A 14,377-nucleotide genomic window follows, 5' to 3' on the forward strand; every position below is an offset into this window, starting at 1 on the left:
TTTACAGAAGGCCTACATTCTGTCTGTGAACACTTGACCCTGAACTTCTGATTGCCTGGTATTTCAACAGTGTTCCCTGGCTAACATCGCTCTCTCAGGCTTGCTAGAGTGCTGCAGCTAAGTTCAGTGCCAACTGGAAGAACCACTCATTTTCCACTTGGGACCCCTGCAACCTCTTGAACTCTGTATAAAGTTCAATAATTTTAGAGCTTGAACATCTTTTCCCATGTCTTTGCCCCAGTCCACACACACCAGACCTTGCCATTACATGGATTGCTACCACAAGCAGCCTGTTAGCAGCCACTAACATCCGTCTCCATTAGCAGCTACTTATTCTCTCGGGCTTACAGTTACCCATTCCTTTTATCTGCCCAACTGTTTGGTTTTTTTCCATCTCCACCTATTATTTACTCCCTTTCTCCCTCCCCACTCTAGCGTGCATACCAATCTTTTTTCCTAGTTACAACTTCTTCTGAAGGGTCACTAGACTTGAAATGTTAACTCTACTATCTCCACAGATGTTGCTGGACCTGAGTTTTATTTCCAGCAATTTGATTTCCACAGTTCTTTGGGTTTTTTGCCTGGTTACTGGAAAAGTTTTGAATTGTCACCAATAGACAATTTGTGGGTTACCATTTTAGCTTATCTGTCTGTCTCTAGTCTGGTTTTAGTTTTCCTGTGTAATGAATCATACTAGACAGCAGAGTCCCTTCAGCCAATCAAGTCTGCATTAACAAAACTACTCTATCTACTTCCAATTTCCAGCACTTGGCCCATAGTCTTGAATGTTATGACGTATTTTAAGTGCTCATCCATGTCCTAATAGTTGCAAGGCTTCCTGGCTCCACTAACTTTCCAGGCAGTTCATTCTGGATTCCCACTGGGTGAAGCTTTTTTTCTTGTCCTCTCTACACAATCTCCTGCTTTTTTCACCTTTAAATCATGTTCCTTTTGCGATTGATCCTTCAACTAAGGTTTCAAGAAGTATTGATTCCAGGTTATAATACTGTGGGACGGTATTGCTCCAAATGTATCTGGACAACATGCAATTGTAATAAATTGCTATTTAAAACTGTTGGTCATTGTTTTTGAATTTGGCAATGCACTTTGACCCTGAAGATGTGGGCCTGGATATCCTATTCCAGTTTGCTGTTTGCTCTTCCCTGTGCAATTCATCCAGGGAGAGTGACACAATTGTAATGATTTGGTATACTGTATTTTAAGTCATTATACTCCTTTTTAAAATTAACTTAAATGAAGAGGCTGAATTTATACTTTTTTTTTGAGAAACCAATTTTTAGCTGTATTCATGTGTGTAAATGATCACTTTTTTATTTCTAGTTTTAAAGCTCTGCCAAATTGTGCTGATTCATTGTTGATTTTGTTTTTGTGAGTTTGGGGCAGGGCAAAGCACTTCTACAGCTGGGTATGATTTAATTGCAGATCGATAATTGATTGTGTGCTCTGAAAAATCTAACCTATGATTTGAGATCTAAAAGCTCATCAGTCTATTTTCAGACTGCAGTCATTTGTCTCCACTTTTCAGAAGTGGACATAATTGCTGCTTAGAAAGTCACCAACATTTTGAAAGCCGATCCAAGTTGGAATTCTTTCTGAAGTGGTACTGTTGAAAGATTTGTGGGTTTGTGTTTTGTAATAAATGTTGTTGTTTTGAAGATAATTCTGATTTCTGTTGGTTTATTATTTTGATGTCTGTGTAGTTTTTGCACACTGCATCATTCTGATATGTTCATTGACCATGAATATTTGATAACCATCCCTCTTGTTATCTCCAAATTCATTACTATTATGACAGTCAGCCAAAATCATGATACTCAATTGGAGGTTATGTCTTTCTGAACAAGAATTGTAATGTTGAGTTATACTTCGTAGCATTGCTGTACTGTTTTAAATTGAGAGCGGGTTTTTTATCTCTATCATTTATTGACTGTCCCTAGTTGAAGGTGGTGAGCTGCCATCTTGAACCACCGTAGTCCATATGCTGTAGGTAGACTCGGTGCTGTGAGGGAGGGAATTCCAGGATTTTGACCCAGTGACACTGAAGGAATGGCTGCTATATTTCCAAGTCAGGACAGTGAGTGGCTTAGAGGTGAACTTGCAAGTGGTAGTGTTCCCATGTATCTGCTGCCCTTGTTCTTCTTGTTTGTGCCTTGTGAATGGTGGTGGACAAACTTTAAGCCTGTTTGCTGAGCTTGTTGGCAGATATGTTGTGCCCTTGCTAAGTGGCATCAGTGCTGTTGTGCCTCCTGTGAAGTGCTGTATTGTTCCCCTTTTGAATTTGTGGTTCTGTTTTGAGCTATTTCCAGCTGGTGCTTGTTCCAGTTTTCCATTGACCTGGACCCAATATACAAACCACTGCAATGTTTGTTAATGGAGTCAAGGCACATATCATGCTTCCAGGAATTGTCCTGCTGTTCTTGCCTGACCCAGTATAGTTATGTTGCCTGTGTAGGGATACCAAGGAGTCCTATACAAGACAGGCTAAAAGAACAGCAAGAGAATTCCTGGAAGCATGGTACTCCTCCTCCAATTTCATTAACAAACCTATTGACCTGAACCCAACATACAAACCACTGCAATAGCAAACTGGAGCCAGTACCCCTCAAATTCAAAGGTGATTGTGCAGCAGTGCTTCACAGGAGGCAGCACAGCACAAGTGTCATATAGAAAGGGGACAAAATGTCTGCCCACGACCAACAAATCCAATGAGCTTCCGAGCTACAGATCTTCACAAACTTGAAACAAATTAAATCATTCACAACTGGATGTGGCAGGACTGCAGCGATTAGACCTGATCCATTAGATGAGGGATCATTGGCTTTGTCTATCACTTGGGGCTCATGTATCTTAGCATGCAAGTAGTCCTGTTTTAGTACCTTCAGGTTGACATCTCATTTTTAGGTATGCCTTGTGCTGCTCATGGCATGTTTGTTGATCTATGGCTTGATGTCAATGGTTGAGTTGGGAAATATGCCAGGCCAAGAGGTTGCAGATAGTGTTGGAATACTAATCTGCTGTTGGTCCACAGTGTCTCATTGCTGTGCTTTTTCCAGCAGCACACTCTTTTTGACTCTGATCTCCAGCATCTGCAGTCCTCATGGATGGTCAGTCTTTGTTGCTAGATCTATTTGACATCTCACCCATTTAGCATGGTGATAATACCACAACACTATATGGTATTCGCCATGTAAAGGCAGGTCTTTGTCTCCACTGGCTATAAAGTGGTCTCTTGCCAATACAATCATGGACACGTGCATCTGCATTTGGCAGATTGGTATGGGTGACGTCAGGTATGTGTTTTCCATTGTTGGTTCTTTCATTACTTGCTGTAGACCCAGTCTGACCAGCTCAATCAGTAGTGCTGCTGTTGAGCCATACTTTGGACATTGTATTCTGGGAAATTTCATTTTGCATCCTTGCCACCCAAGTTTTCAGTGTTTCATCAGCAGAGAGACCAGGAAACCACCTGATGACTATCTTTAACCTGAAGCCACGGGACTTCATGGTGTCCAGAGTCAATATTGAGGACGCCCAGGGCAACTCACTCCTGACTCTATACTATTGTGCTGCCGTCTTTGTGGCAACTGTTCTGCCTTTGAGACAGGGAATATCTAGGGATAGTGGTAGTCATCCTGGAATGTAGTCCTCTCTCGGAATCTTACCTTACAGACATTAACAAGCAACAGCCTGACACACAACTCTCCTCCTGATTTTGGCTTTAGCTGCCAGATGTATTGAGGATTCTGCAGGAACAACAGGGCTGGGTGTTTGGTGGTGTTTTTTTTTATCTTTTACCAATGCCTAGGTCCATGCCAGTAGTCTGCCTAGCTTCATTTATCTGAGACTTCGATACCATTGTTCCAAAGTTGAGTGGCTTGCAAGACCACTTCAGAAGGAAGCTGAGTTGACCACATTGCTGTGGGTCTAGAGTCACATGTAGGCCAGATCAGGTGAGGATGGCAGATTTACTTCCCTGAACCAGATGGGTTTTTTCAGCAATCAGCAATTGTTTCAGTCATCACTAGATTCTTGATTCCAGATTTTAAATCCAAGTCCCCAGGGAATTTAGAGTTTCTGGATTAACAGGTGATCAATACAATCAGGCAGCCATTCTCTCCTCCACTTGGAGAGAATGCAGTTAAGAATATTTTCATAATTGAACGATCTGTAGCAAAAATGCTACAATGAGAAGACCTTTGTAATGTAAAACTAGGAATGAGCACAATTTGTGGTTATCACTAAAAATTGAATGAACCCCAATAAATAGTTCTTTTTAACTATCATTACAATTTACCCATGTGCACTGGGACACTGTTAGACAGCTTTTTCAAAGAGCTAGCATAAGCACGTTGGGCCAAATAGTTGCATCTTGACCATTTATAGAAGCATAGGATGATAGAAGACAAGGAGGAGTGTATGTTCAGAAAGGTTTTATGACAATAGGCTACATATTGTAACTCCAGTGCCTCTGGTATCTGTGCTACTCAAACTGTCACTTGAGTCAAAATGATCTCATCTCTAACTTCCTGAAAATACAACTCAGCTTGTTTGTATTCTTTGCTAATACTTGTCATTTGTAATGCACTGTGGCTCAATGTCACATGCATAGGTCTGTGCTGCAGCATCAGCAGCTTTGACACATATAGTGCATCAAAGATCAACATCTTAAAAAGTGAACCAATAAAGAGGTTAGAATTAACAGAGAGCCTGGTCAGAGATGGGTTTTAATCTCAGAGTTGTGGAGAGATTGAGGATTCCAGAGAAGAGTCAAAGTTGTTGAATGTTCTGCCACTGTGGATAGTGGAAAAGGTTTGGAGTATTAAATTAGAAAAAGTACTGAGAAACTGGTCTGGTAGCATCTATGGAGTGAATCAAATGAGTTGGGTTTGTAGAAGATGAGACCGGATTGGAGTAATTGGAATGTGGGTTAGTCATAAATGTACAGCATCAAAACAGCCCCTTCTGGTTGGCATGGACGAGGTGAACCGATATCCTAAATTTAATCTTGTCCCATTTGCCAGCTCTTGGCCTATATCCCTTCTAAACCCTTCTATTCATGTACCCATCCAGATGCCTTTTAAATGTCTTAATTGTACCAGCCTCCTCCACTTCCTCTGGTAGCTCATTCCAAACATGCATCACCCTTTTGTGTGAAGAAGTTCCCCTTTTTAGGCCCATGTTTTAAACCAATCCCCTGTCACCTTAAATCTATGCCCTCTAGTTCTGGACACCTCCACCCCAAGGAAAAGACCTTTTTTGTCTGATCACCCTATCCATGTCCCTTGTGGTTTTATAAACCTCCAAAGGTCACTCCTTAGCCTCTGATGCCCCAGAGAAACAGTCTATTCAGCCTCTCCTATAGTTCCAACCCCAGCAAAATCCTTAATCGTTTTGGAACCCTTTTCAAGTTTCACAACATTTCTCCTACAGCTGGGAGACCAGAATTGCATGCACTATTCCAATAATGGCCTAACCCACCCAATGTCCTGTATGACCGCAACATAACCTCCTAAATCCTATACTCCATGTTCTGACCAATAAGGGAAAACATACTAAACACTGCCTTCATTATCCTATCTACCTGAGACTCCACTTTCAAGGAACTATGAACCTACACTCCAAGGTCTTTGTTCGGAGACACTCCCTAGGACCTTACCATTTAAGTGTACAATCCTGCCCTGAATGTAGCACTTCACATTTATCTAAATTAAAATCCACATCTGCCACTCCTTGGTCCATCTGATCAAATTGTTGTGCTGAGGTACCCACCTTTGCTGTCCTCTATATATTTCCAATTTTGGTGTCGTCTGCAAGCTTGCTTATCACTCCTCCTATGTTCACATCCAAATCACTTGCATAAATAACGAGAAGCAGTGGACCCAGCACCAATCCTTGTGGCACACTGCTGGTCACAGGCCTCTAGTCTGAAAAGCAACCCTCCACCACCATCCTCTGTCTTTTTACCTTTTTTTTGAGCCAGTTCTGTATCCACATGGCTAGTTCTCCCTGTATTCTGATCTAACCTTGCTAACCAGTCTACCCTGAGGAACCTTGTCAAATGCCTTACTGATCTCTATCGATCACATCCACTGCTCTATCCTCATCAATCCTCTTTGTTGCTACTTCAAAAAAAACTCAATTAAGTTAGGGTTTTGATGGGTTTGGGAAGGTAGTTCCCGACGTAAAAGAATGAGAAACTTATCTTGGGAGTTGAATTTTAAAAAAAACTTTCTAACTAATGGCCTCCTCGTGGCTCATGATTGATGTATAATTGAGAAGACTTGAAGGAAATTTAGTTCCTGTACTTGGCAAAGAACTTGGTGAGGATGTGAGGAGACACATTAACGTGCTTTTCTTTTTTAAAATGTCTTTAGCATTGATCTTTGTCACTGACAATGACAGGGCATGTGTATGAGATACTTGTAGAACATTACAGCTCAGTACAGGCCCTTCAGCCCTTGATGTTGCACCAACCTATGAAAATAATCTGAAGCCCATCTAACCTACACTATTCCATTCTGGTCCCAATGACCATTTAAAAGCCCTTAGTTAGCGAGTCTACTCTGAGCAGTAAGAGTGTGAAATACACTGCCTGCAACTGGAGTAAAGAAACTACCTCTGACATCTATGTCCCCTCATGCTAGCCATCGCCATCTGAGGAAAAAGACTCTCGCTGTCCAACCTATCTAACCCTCAGATTATCTTAGTCCCAATTAAGTCACCTCTCAACCTTCTGTCTCCCAAAAACAGCCTCAAGTCCCTCAGCCTTTCCTCATAAGACCTTCCCTCCATACCAAGCAACATCCTAGTAAATCTCGAAATCCTTGCCAAAGCTTCCACATCCTTACTATAATGCAGTGATCAGAACTGTATGCAATACTCCGTGTAGCTGCAGCAGAGTTTTCTACAGCTGCAGCATGATCTCATGGTTCTGAAACTCGATCCTTCTACCAGTAAAAGTGAACACAGCGTATGCTTTCTTAACAACCCTATCAGCCTGGGTGGCAACTTTCAGGGATCGATGTACATGGACAGAGACCACTCTGCTCATCTACACTACCAAGAATAGCCCATACTCTGCATTCCTGTTACTCCTTCCAAAGTGAACCACCTCACACTTTTCCCCACTAAACTCCAATTGGCACCTCAGCCAGTTGGCACCTCTGCAGCTTATCTATGTTCCTCTGTGACCTATAACATCCTTCGTCACTGTCCACAACTCTACAGATCTTAGTGTCATCTGCAAATTTACTAACCCCTCCTTCTATGCCCTCATCCAGGTCATTTTCTATAAATGACAAACAACAGTGGACCCAAAACACATCCTTGCAGTACCCCATTAGTAACTGAACTCCAGATGAACATTTCCCATCAACTACCACCCTCTGTCTTTCAGCTAGCCGATTTCTGATCCAAACCGCTAAATCACCCTCAATCCCATGCCTCTGTATGAAAAGCACGTTAATGTGTCTCCTCACATCCTCACCAAGTTCTTTGCCAAGTACAGGAACTAAATTTCCTTCCAGTCTTCTCAATTATACATCAATCATGAGCCACGAGGAGGCCATTAGTTACTGTTAGAACCTTATCAAATGCCTTACTGAAATCCATACACATCACATCAACCACTTTAACCCTCATCCACCTGTTTGGTCACCTCAAAGAACTCAAGGTTTGTGAGGCACAACCTACCCTTCACAAAACCATGTTGACTATCCCTAATCAACTTATTCTTCTCTCGATTATAAATTCTATCTCTTATAACCTTTTCCAACACTTTACCTGCAACCGAAGTAAGGCTCACTGGCCTACAATTACCAGGGTTGTCTCTACTCCCCTTCTTGAACAAGGGACCGACATTTGCTAAGCTCTAGTCTTCTGGCATTATTCCTGTAGACCATGACATCATACAGATCAAAGCCAAAGGCTCAGCAATCTCCTCCCTGGCTTCCCAGAGAATCCTAGGATAAATCCCATCCAGCCCTTATCTATTTTTACACTTTCCAGAATTGCTAACACCACCTCCTTATGCACCTTAATCCATCTAGTCCAGTAGCCTGTGTCACCGTATTCTCCTCAACCACATTGCCTTTTTCTAGTGTGTGAATACTTACAAAAAGTATTCATTTAGTGTTTTCCCATATCTCCTTTGACTCCATGCACAACTTCCCACTACTATGCTTGATTGGCCCTAATCTTCGGGCCTGATGAAGGGTTCCTGATAAAGGGCTCCAGCCTGAAATCTCGATTTTCCTGCTCCTCGGATGCTGCCTAACCTGCTGTGCTTTTTCAGCAACACACTACTCTGGCCCTAATCTTACTCTAGTCATTCTTTTATTCCTGATATAGGGTTTTCCTTGATCCTACCTGCCAACGACTTCTCATGTCCCCTCCTGGCTCCTCTTGGCTCTCTCCTTTTGGTCTTCCCTAGCTAACTTGACTCTCAAGTGCCCTAACTGAGCCATCACACCTCATCCTAACATAAGCTGCCTTCCTCTTGACGAGATTCAACTTCATTGTAAACCATGTCCCCTGTGCTCAACAACTTCTTCCCTGCCTGACAGCTACATACTTATCAAGGACCCGCAGTAGCTGTTCCTTAAATAAGCTCCACGTTTCAATTGTGCCCATCCCTTGCAGTTTCCTTTCCCCATCCTATGTATCCTAAATCTTGCCTAATTGCATCGTATTTGCCTTTTCCACCAGCTATAACTCTTGCCCTGCACTCTAGTGATGGAAAGAGCTATGTGTAAAGTGCTCACCTACTTGAGGAATTGTAAGATTCTGTTCTTGTCTTTGCCAACGTGCAGGTAACTGAGCTAATGGGAGTGGGAAGTAGCCTAACTGGGGTTATTTTACTACTGTCCCTGCCTTCCCAGAAATATCCTCACTCGTGACTATCTTTTACTTTGGTACCTGGGACGACGTACTTCCAGTCACACTTTGCAAATAAAAACCTTTTTTAGCCCTCTGCTTAAAGTTTTGCACTACTATACTTTTCTGGCCCATGTCTTTCCCATCTTGGCTAACACTGTTGTGGGAGAAAGTGAGGACTGCAGATGCTGGAGATCCGAGCTTAAAGATGTGTTGCTGGAAAAGTGCAGCAGGTCAGGCAGCATCCAAGGAGAAGGAGAATCGACGTTTCGGGCATAAGCCCTTCCTGCAACACATTTTTAACACTGTTGTGGTGCTGGTATTGGACTGGAATGGACCATTTCAGAAGTCACATGACACCAGGTTTATAGTCCAACAGGTTTATTCGGCATCTCGAGCTTTCGGAGAGCTGCTCCTTCGTCAGGTGAAGTCCACCTGGTGTCATGTGACTTCTGACGTTGTGCAAATGGTAAGGGCCACGCTCCTTTTCAATGACTCAGTACCCATTTCACAGTTTCCAACGCTCTCTATCATTGAGCATTTTGCTGTATTTGCCATTCCTCCAATTTCTGTCAACTGCTGCTACCCATATAGCTAATCACCCACTTTTTTCTCTCTCCAGATTGTGTGTTTCTTGAGCTGATTCTAACACTAGGCTTCCCTCCATCACTCAAGTGGGTAACTGTGGAATGGCCTGGACTTCAATGCAGGTCCTAGGCCTCATACGTCACCACTCCCTTACCACCTGATGTCTGGACGAAGAACACCTCATCATCTGCCTCGGGACCCTCCAATCCCACAGCATCAACATGGATTTCACTAGTTTTCTCATTTCCCCTGCCTCCCCTTACCCCAGTTCCAACCTTCCAGTTCAGCAGTGTCCTCATGACCTGTCCCATCTGTCAATCTTCCTTCCCACCTATCCATACCACCCTCCCCTCTGACTTATCACTATTGCACTCTGAGCTACCTTCCCCACACCCTCCCATTTATCTCTCCATCCCAGAGGCTCCCAGTCTCATTCCTGATGAAGGGCTTTTGCCTGAAACGTCAATTTTCCTGCTCCTCGGATGCTGCCTGACCTGTGCTTTTCCAGCACCACACTCTTGACTCTAATCTCCAGCACCTGCAGTACTCCCTTTCGCCTACTGGACTTCAATGGGTCTAGGTCATTTTATCTAAGTCTGATTTAACTCTTAAAGTGAGGGGGATTACTACTTAACTGGTTCTCACTATACAGGGTGTGCTTTAGCACAGCATGACTAGGGGCGAATTGCTGAAGCTATCCTTGAGAATCAGGGCTGAATAAACCAGAAAGTACTCTTTTTGGGCTCTCCTTACCACTAATCTCATTCTCTGCTAATCCAGCAGATGACTGACAGGAAAAAGTTCCCTGCCGTACTGATGCTCTGTTTGATCTGCTGCTGGATCCTGATGTTGCTCATGTCCATCTCTCCCTGGTACAAGCAGAGACTGAGCAGGGGTTTTGGAGCCATTCCCGTCTCTGCCTTATTCAGACCAGTCATCGCTCATCTGTCTGTCTCTCACTTTCAACCTGTTTACATTGTTCCTGTACAACCTCTCCACATCACATGTCACAACAGTGTTGACCCAGGCAGTAATCACATTAAATCACAAGAGGTTTCAGCCATTCTGTCTTTTTGAATGCACAGCAACTGACAGTGGTATGTAAGCAAGGAGAGTGGGGAAACACTGCATTTTATTTGTGAGGAGGAAGTGCACAAAAGGCTGAAGACTGGTATAATAGCAGCAGCCCCTGTGAAGAATTATTCAGATTCCTCTTGTTGCCATAGAAGTAGGGCTCACCAACACCACTCTTTACTTTCTCATGACATTTCTAGTAAGTATACTCTGAAATGTCTTTTTTTTTTTTATTAATTAAAATAGAGTTTGCTTCTCATTTTGTAGAAATGACTGTCTTTTATTTAGAAGTCTCTCTGGTGGAAGTTTTTTTTTTAAAAAGCAGAGGTGGGTGCTTTTATATTTGTTTTGTAAACTAGCTACCACCGCATTACTTTACTTTATAGAGGAAGAAAAGGGAAGCACTTGTATAAGACCTTATCTGCCCCACCCAGTGACTATAAACACTTTTTTCTATGTAGTGAGGTAAATTGGAATGCAGCCACTCTTGTGTAAGCAAGTACGGCGTCCATTTTGCCAGCAGATACTGCTCTCCGATACCACTGAAGTGAATCGCTTGTGGTTCAGGGAAGAATATGTCAGCCAAGAGACCACTCCCTGCCTTCCCTTTGAAACATGCCAACTGATTTTTTAATATCAAACACAAGGTTGGGTGCTTGGGACTATTGTTAGTCAGTATTGCACTCTGGAGTCACAAGTAAAACTTCAAAAGTTACGGAGAATATGAAATTGGCTTTGTGCTATGTTGGTGGTACTACTTAAATGCCAGTTATTGGAATTGCTGGTCTTGTTGCAGTTTCTCTTTTAAAAAAGTTGTTAAACCTGCAGAATGCACATGCCCAATAGTATATGGATTTCTACGTAGAAAAGTGAGAGGTAATGGATCCAGAAGGAAGAACTAAGCAGGCCATGTTCTTGGCAAATAGGTTTTTTTTTGAAATGGGATAGGGAAGTAAACTGGTCTGGGGGTACAGATTCACAAGTTAAAAGTGAATTAATGAAGAGTTCTCTCTCTCAATGTCCACTTCTCTGTGCATCTCCACCAATCATTACCCTGATGTGGTAGAGACTTAGGCTCTCAAGTAATATTGGGAGCTCCTTGCTTGTGATAGGGTCAACTTGGAGAAAGTGCGAACTACAGATGCTGGAGATCAGAGCTGAAAAATGTGTTGCTGGGAAAGCGCAACAGGTCGGGCAGCATCCAAGGAGCAGGAGAATCGACGTTTTGGGCATAAGCCCATAAGAAGGGCTTATGCCCAAAACGTTGATTCTCCTATGATAGGGTCACCCATAGTAATAAAGTTAGGGAAGGAGCTGGACAAAGTGCAGTCCAAAAAGCTGTCAATTGCTGAGGACAGCAATTAAGAACCGGGAACAGAATCTACCTCTGGCTGCGAAGGCTTCTAGTCGTCATAATTTGATGTGACCAAATTCCAATCCCCAACCTGTGACAACTAAACAATGATGGGGAGCTTAGAGCACCTAGTTTCTACCAGGAAAATTTCATAAACAATGCCTCTGCCATGTCCTCTGGGTTCACTGATAGGTCTACTGAACAAATGAGGTTTTGGTCAAGAGAAAGAAGGAAATATATGTCAGATATAGACAGGAGAGATTAAATGAATCCTTGAATGAGAGTATAAAGGCTGTAGAAGTATACTTGAGAGGAAAATCATGAGGGCAAAAAGGGGACATGAGCTAGCTTTGGCAAATAGAATTAAGGAGAATCTAAAGAGATCCTACAAATGCACTTAATGGTAAGGTCCTAGGGAGTGTTGCTGAACAAAGAGACCTTGGAGTGCAGGTTCATAGCTCCTTGAAAGTGGTGTCACAGGTAGATAAGATAGTGAAGAAGGCATTTGGTATGCTTTCCTTTCTTGGTCAGAGTATGGAGTACAGGAGTTGGGAGGTCATGTTGCGGCTGTACAGGACAACAGTTAGGCCACTGTTGAAATATTGCGTGCAATTCTGGTGTCCTTCCTATCGGAAAGATGTTGTGAAACCTGAAAGGGTTCAGAAAAGATTTACAAGGATGCTGCCAGGGTTGGAGGATTTGAGCTATTGAGAGAGGTTGGGTAGCCTGGGGCTGTTTTCCCTGGAGCGTCGGAGACTGAGGGGTGACCTTTGGAGGCTTACAAAATTGAGGGGCATGGATAGGATAAATAGGCAAACTCCTTTCCCTGGGATCAGGGAGTCCAGAACTAGAGGGCATAGGTTAAGGGTGAGAGGGGAAAGATATAAAAGATACCTAAGGGGCAACATTTTCACGCAGAGGGTGGTACGTGTATGGAATGAGCTGCCAGAGGATGTGATGGAGGCTGGTACAATTGCAACATTTTAAAAGGCATTTGGATGAGTATATGAATAGAAAGGGTTTGGAGGGATATGGGCTGGGTGCTGGCAGGTGGGACTTGATTGGGTTGGGATATCTAGTCGGCGTGGACAGGTTGGACTGAAGGGTCTGTTTCTATGCTGTACATCTTTGACTCTAAATACATGAAGGGCTGAAGGGTAATGAGGGAGAGAGTATGGCCCCTCAAAGATCAGCAAGGCAACCTATGTGTGGAGCCACAGGAGATGGGGGAAGATACTAAATGGGTATTTTGCATCAGTGTTCACTGTGGAGAAGGACATGGAAGATATAGAATTTTAGGGAATAAGTAGTGACATCTTAAAATGTCCATGTTACAGTGGAAGAGGTGCTGGATGTCTTCAAATGCATAAAGGTGGATAAATCCCTGGGACCTGATAGGTATACCCTAGAACTCTGGGAAGCTAGGGAAGTGATTGCTGGAGTCCCTTGCTGAGATTTCTGTAATTGATAGTCACAGGTGAGGTACTGGAAGTTGGCTAACGTGGTGCCACTATTTCAGAAAGGTGGTAAGGACAAGCCAGGGAACTACAGACAAGTGAGCCTGACGTCTGGCAAGTTGTTGGAGGGAATCCTGAGGGACAGGATTTACATGTATTTAGAAAGGCAAAGTCTGATTAGGGATAGTCAACATGGCTTTGTGTGTGGGAAATCGTGTCTCACTAACTTGATTGATTTTTTTTTTTTGAAGAATTAACAAAGAGGACTGATGAGGGCAGAGCAGTGGATATGATCTATTTGGACTTTAATAAGGTGTTCAACAAGTTCCTCATGGTAGACAGATTAGCAAGGTTAGATCACATGGAATTCAGGGAGAACCAGCCATTTGGTTACAGAACTGGCTCGAAGGTAGAAGACAGAGGGAGCTAGTGGATGGTTGCTTTTCAGACTGGAGGCCTGTGACCAGCAGTGTGCCACAAAGATTGGTGCTGGGTCCACTGCTTTTCATCATTTATAATATAGATGTGAATATAAGAGGTGTGGTTAGTAAGTTTGCACATGACACCAAAATTGGAGACGTAGTGGACAGCGAAGAAGGTTACCTCAGAGTACAATGGGATCTTAATCCGATGGAGTTTAATTTTTAGATAAATGCAAGGTGCTGCATTTTGGAAAAGCAAATCCGAACAGCATCTAGACACTTAATGGTAAGGTTCTGGGGAGTGTTTGCTGAGCAAAGACCTTGGAGTGCAGGTTCATAGTTCCTTGAAAGTAGAGTCGCAGGTAGATAGTCTAGTGAATAATGCATTTGGTATACTTTCCTTTATTGTCAGACAATTGAGTATAAGAGTTGGGAGGTCATGTTGTGGCTGTACAGGATATTGGTGAGGCAATTGTGCACAATTCTGGTTTCCCTCCTATTGAAAGGATGTTGTGAAACTTGAAAGGGTTCAGAAAAGGTTTACAAGGATGTTGCCAGGGTTGGAGGATCTGAGCTACAGGGAGAGG

Source organism: Chiloscyllium plagiosum, chromosome 43, assembly GCF_004010195.1.
Source record: "Chiloscyllium plagiosum isolate BGI_BamShark_2017 chromosome 43, ASM401019v2, whole genome shotgun sequence".
Lineage (NCBI taxonomy): Eukaryota > Metazoa > Chordata > Chondrichthyes > Orectolobiformes > Hemiscylliidae > Chiloscyllium > Chiloscyllium plagiosum.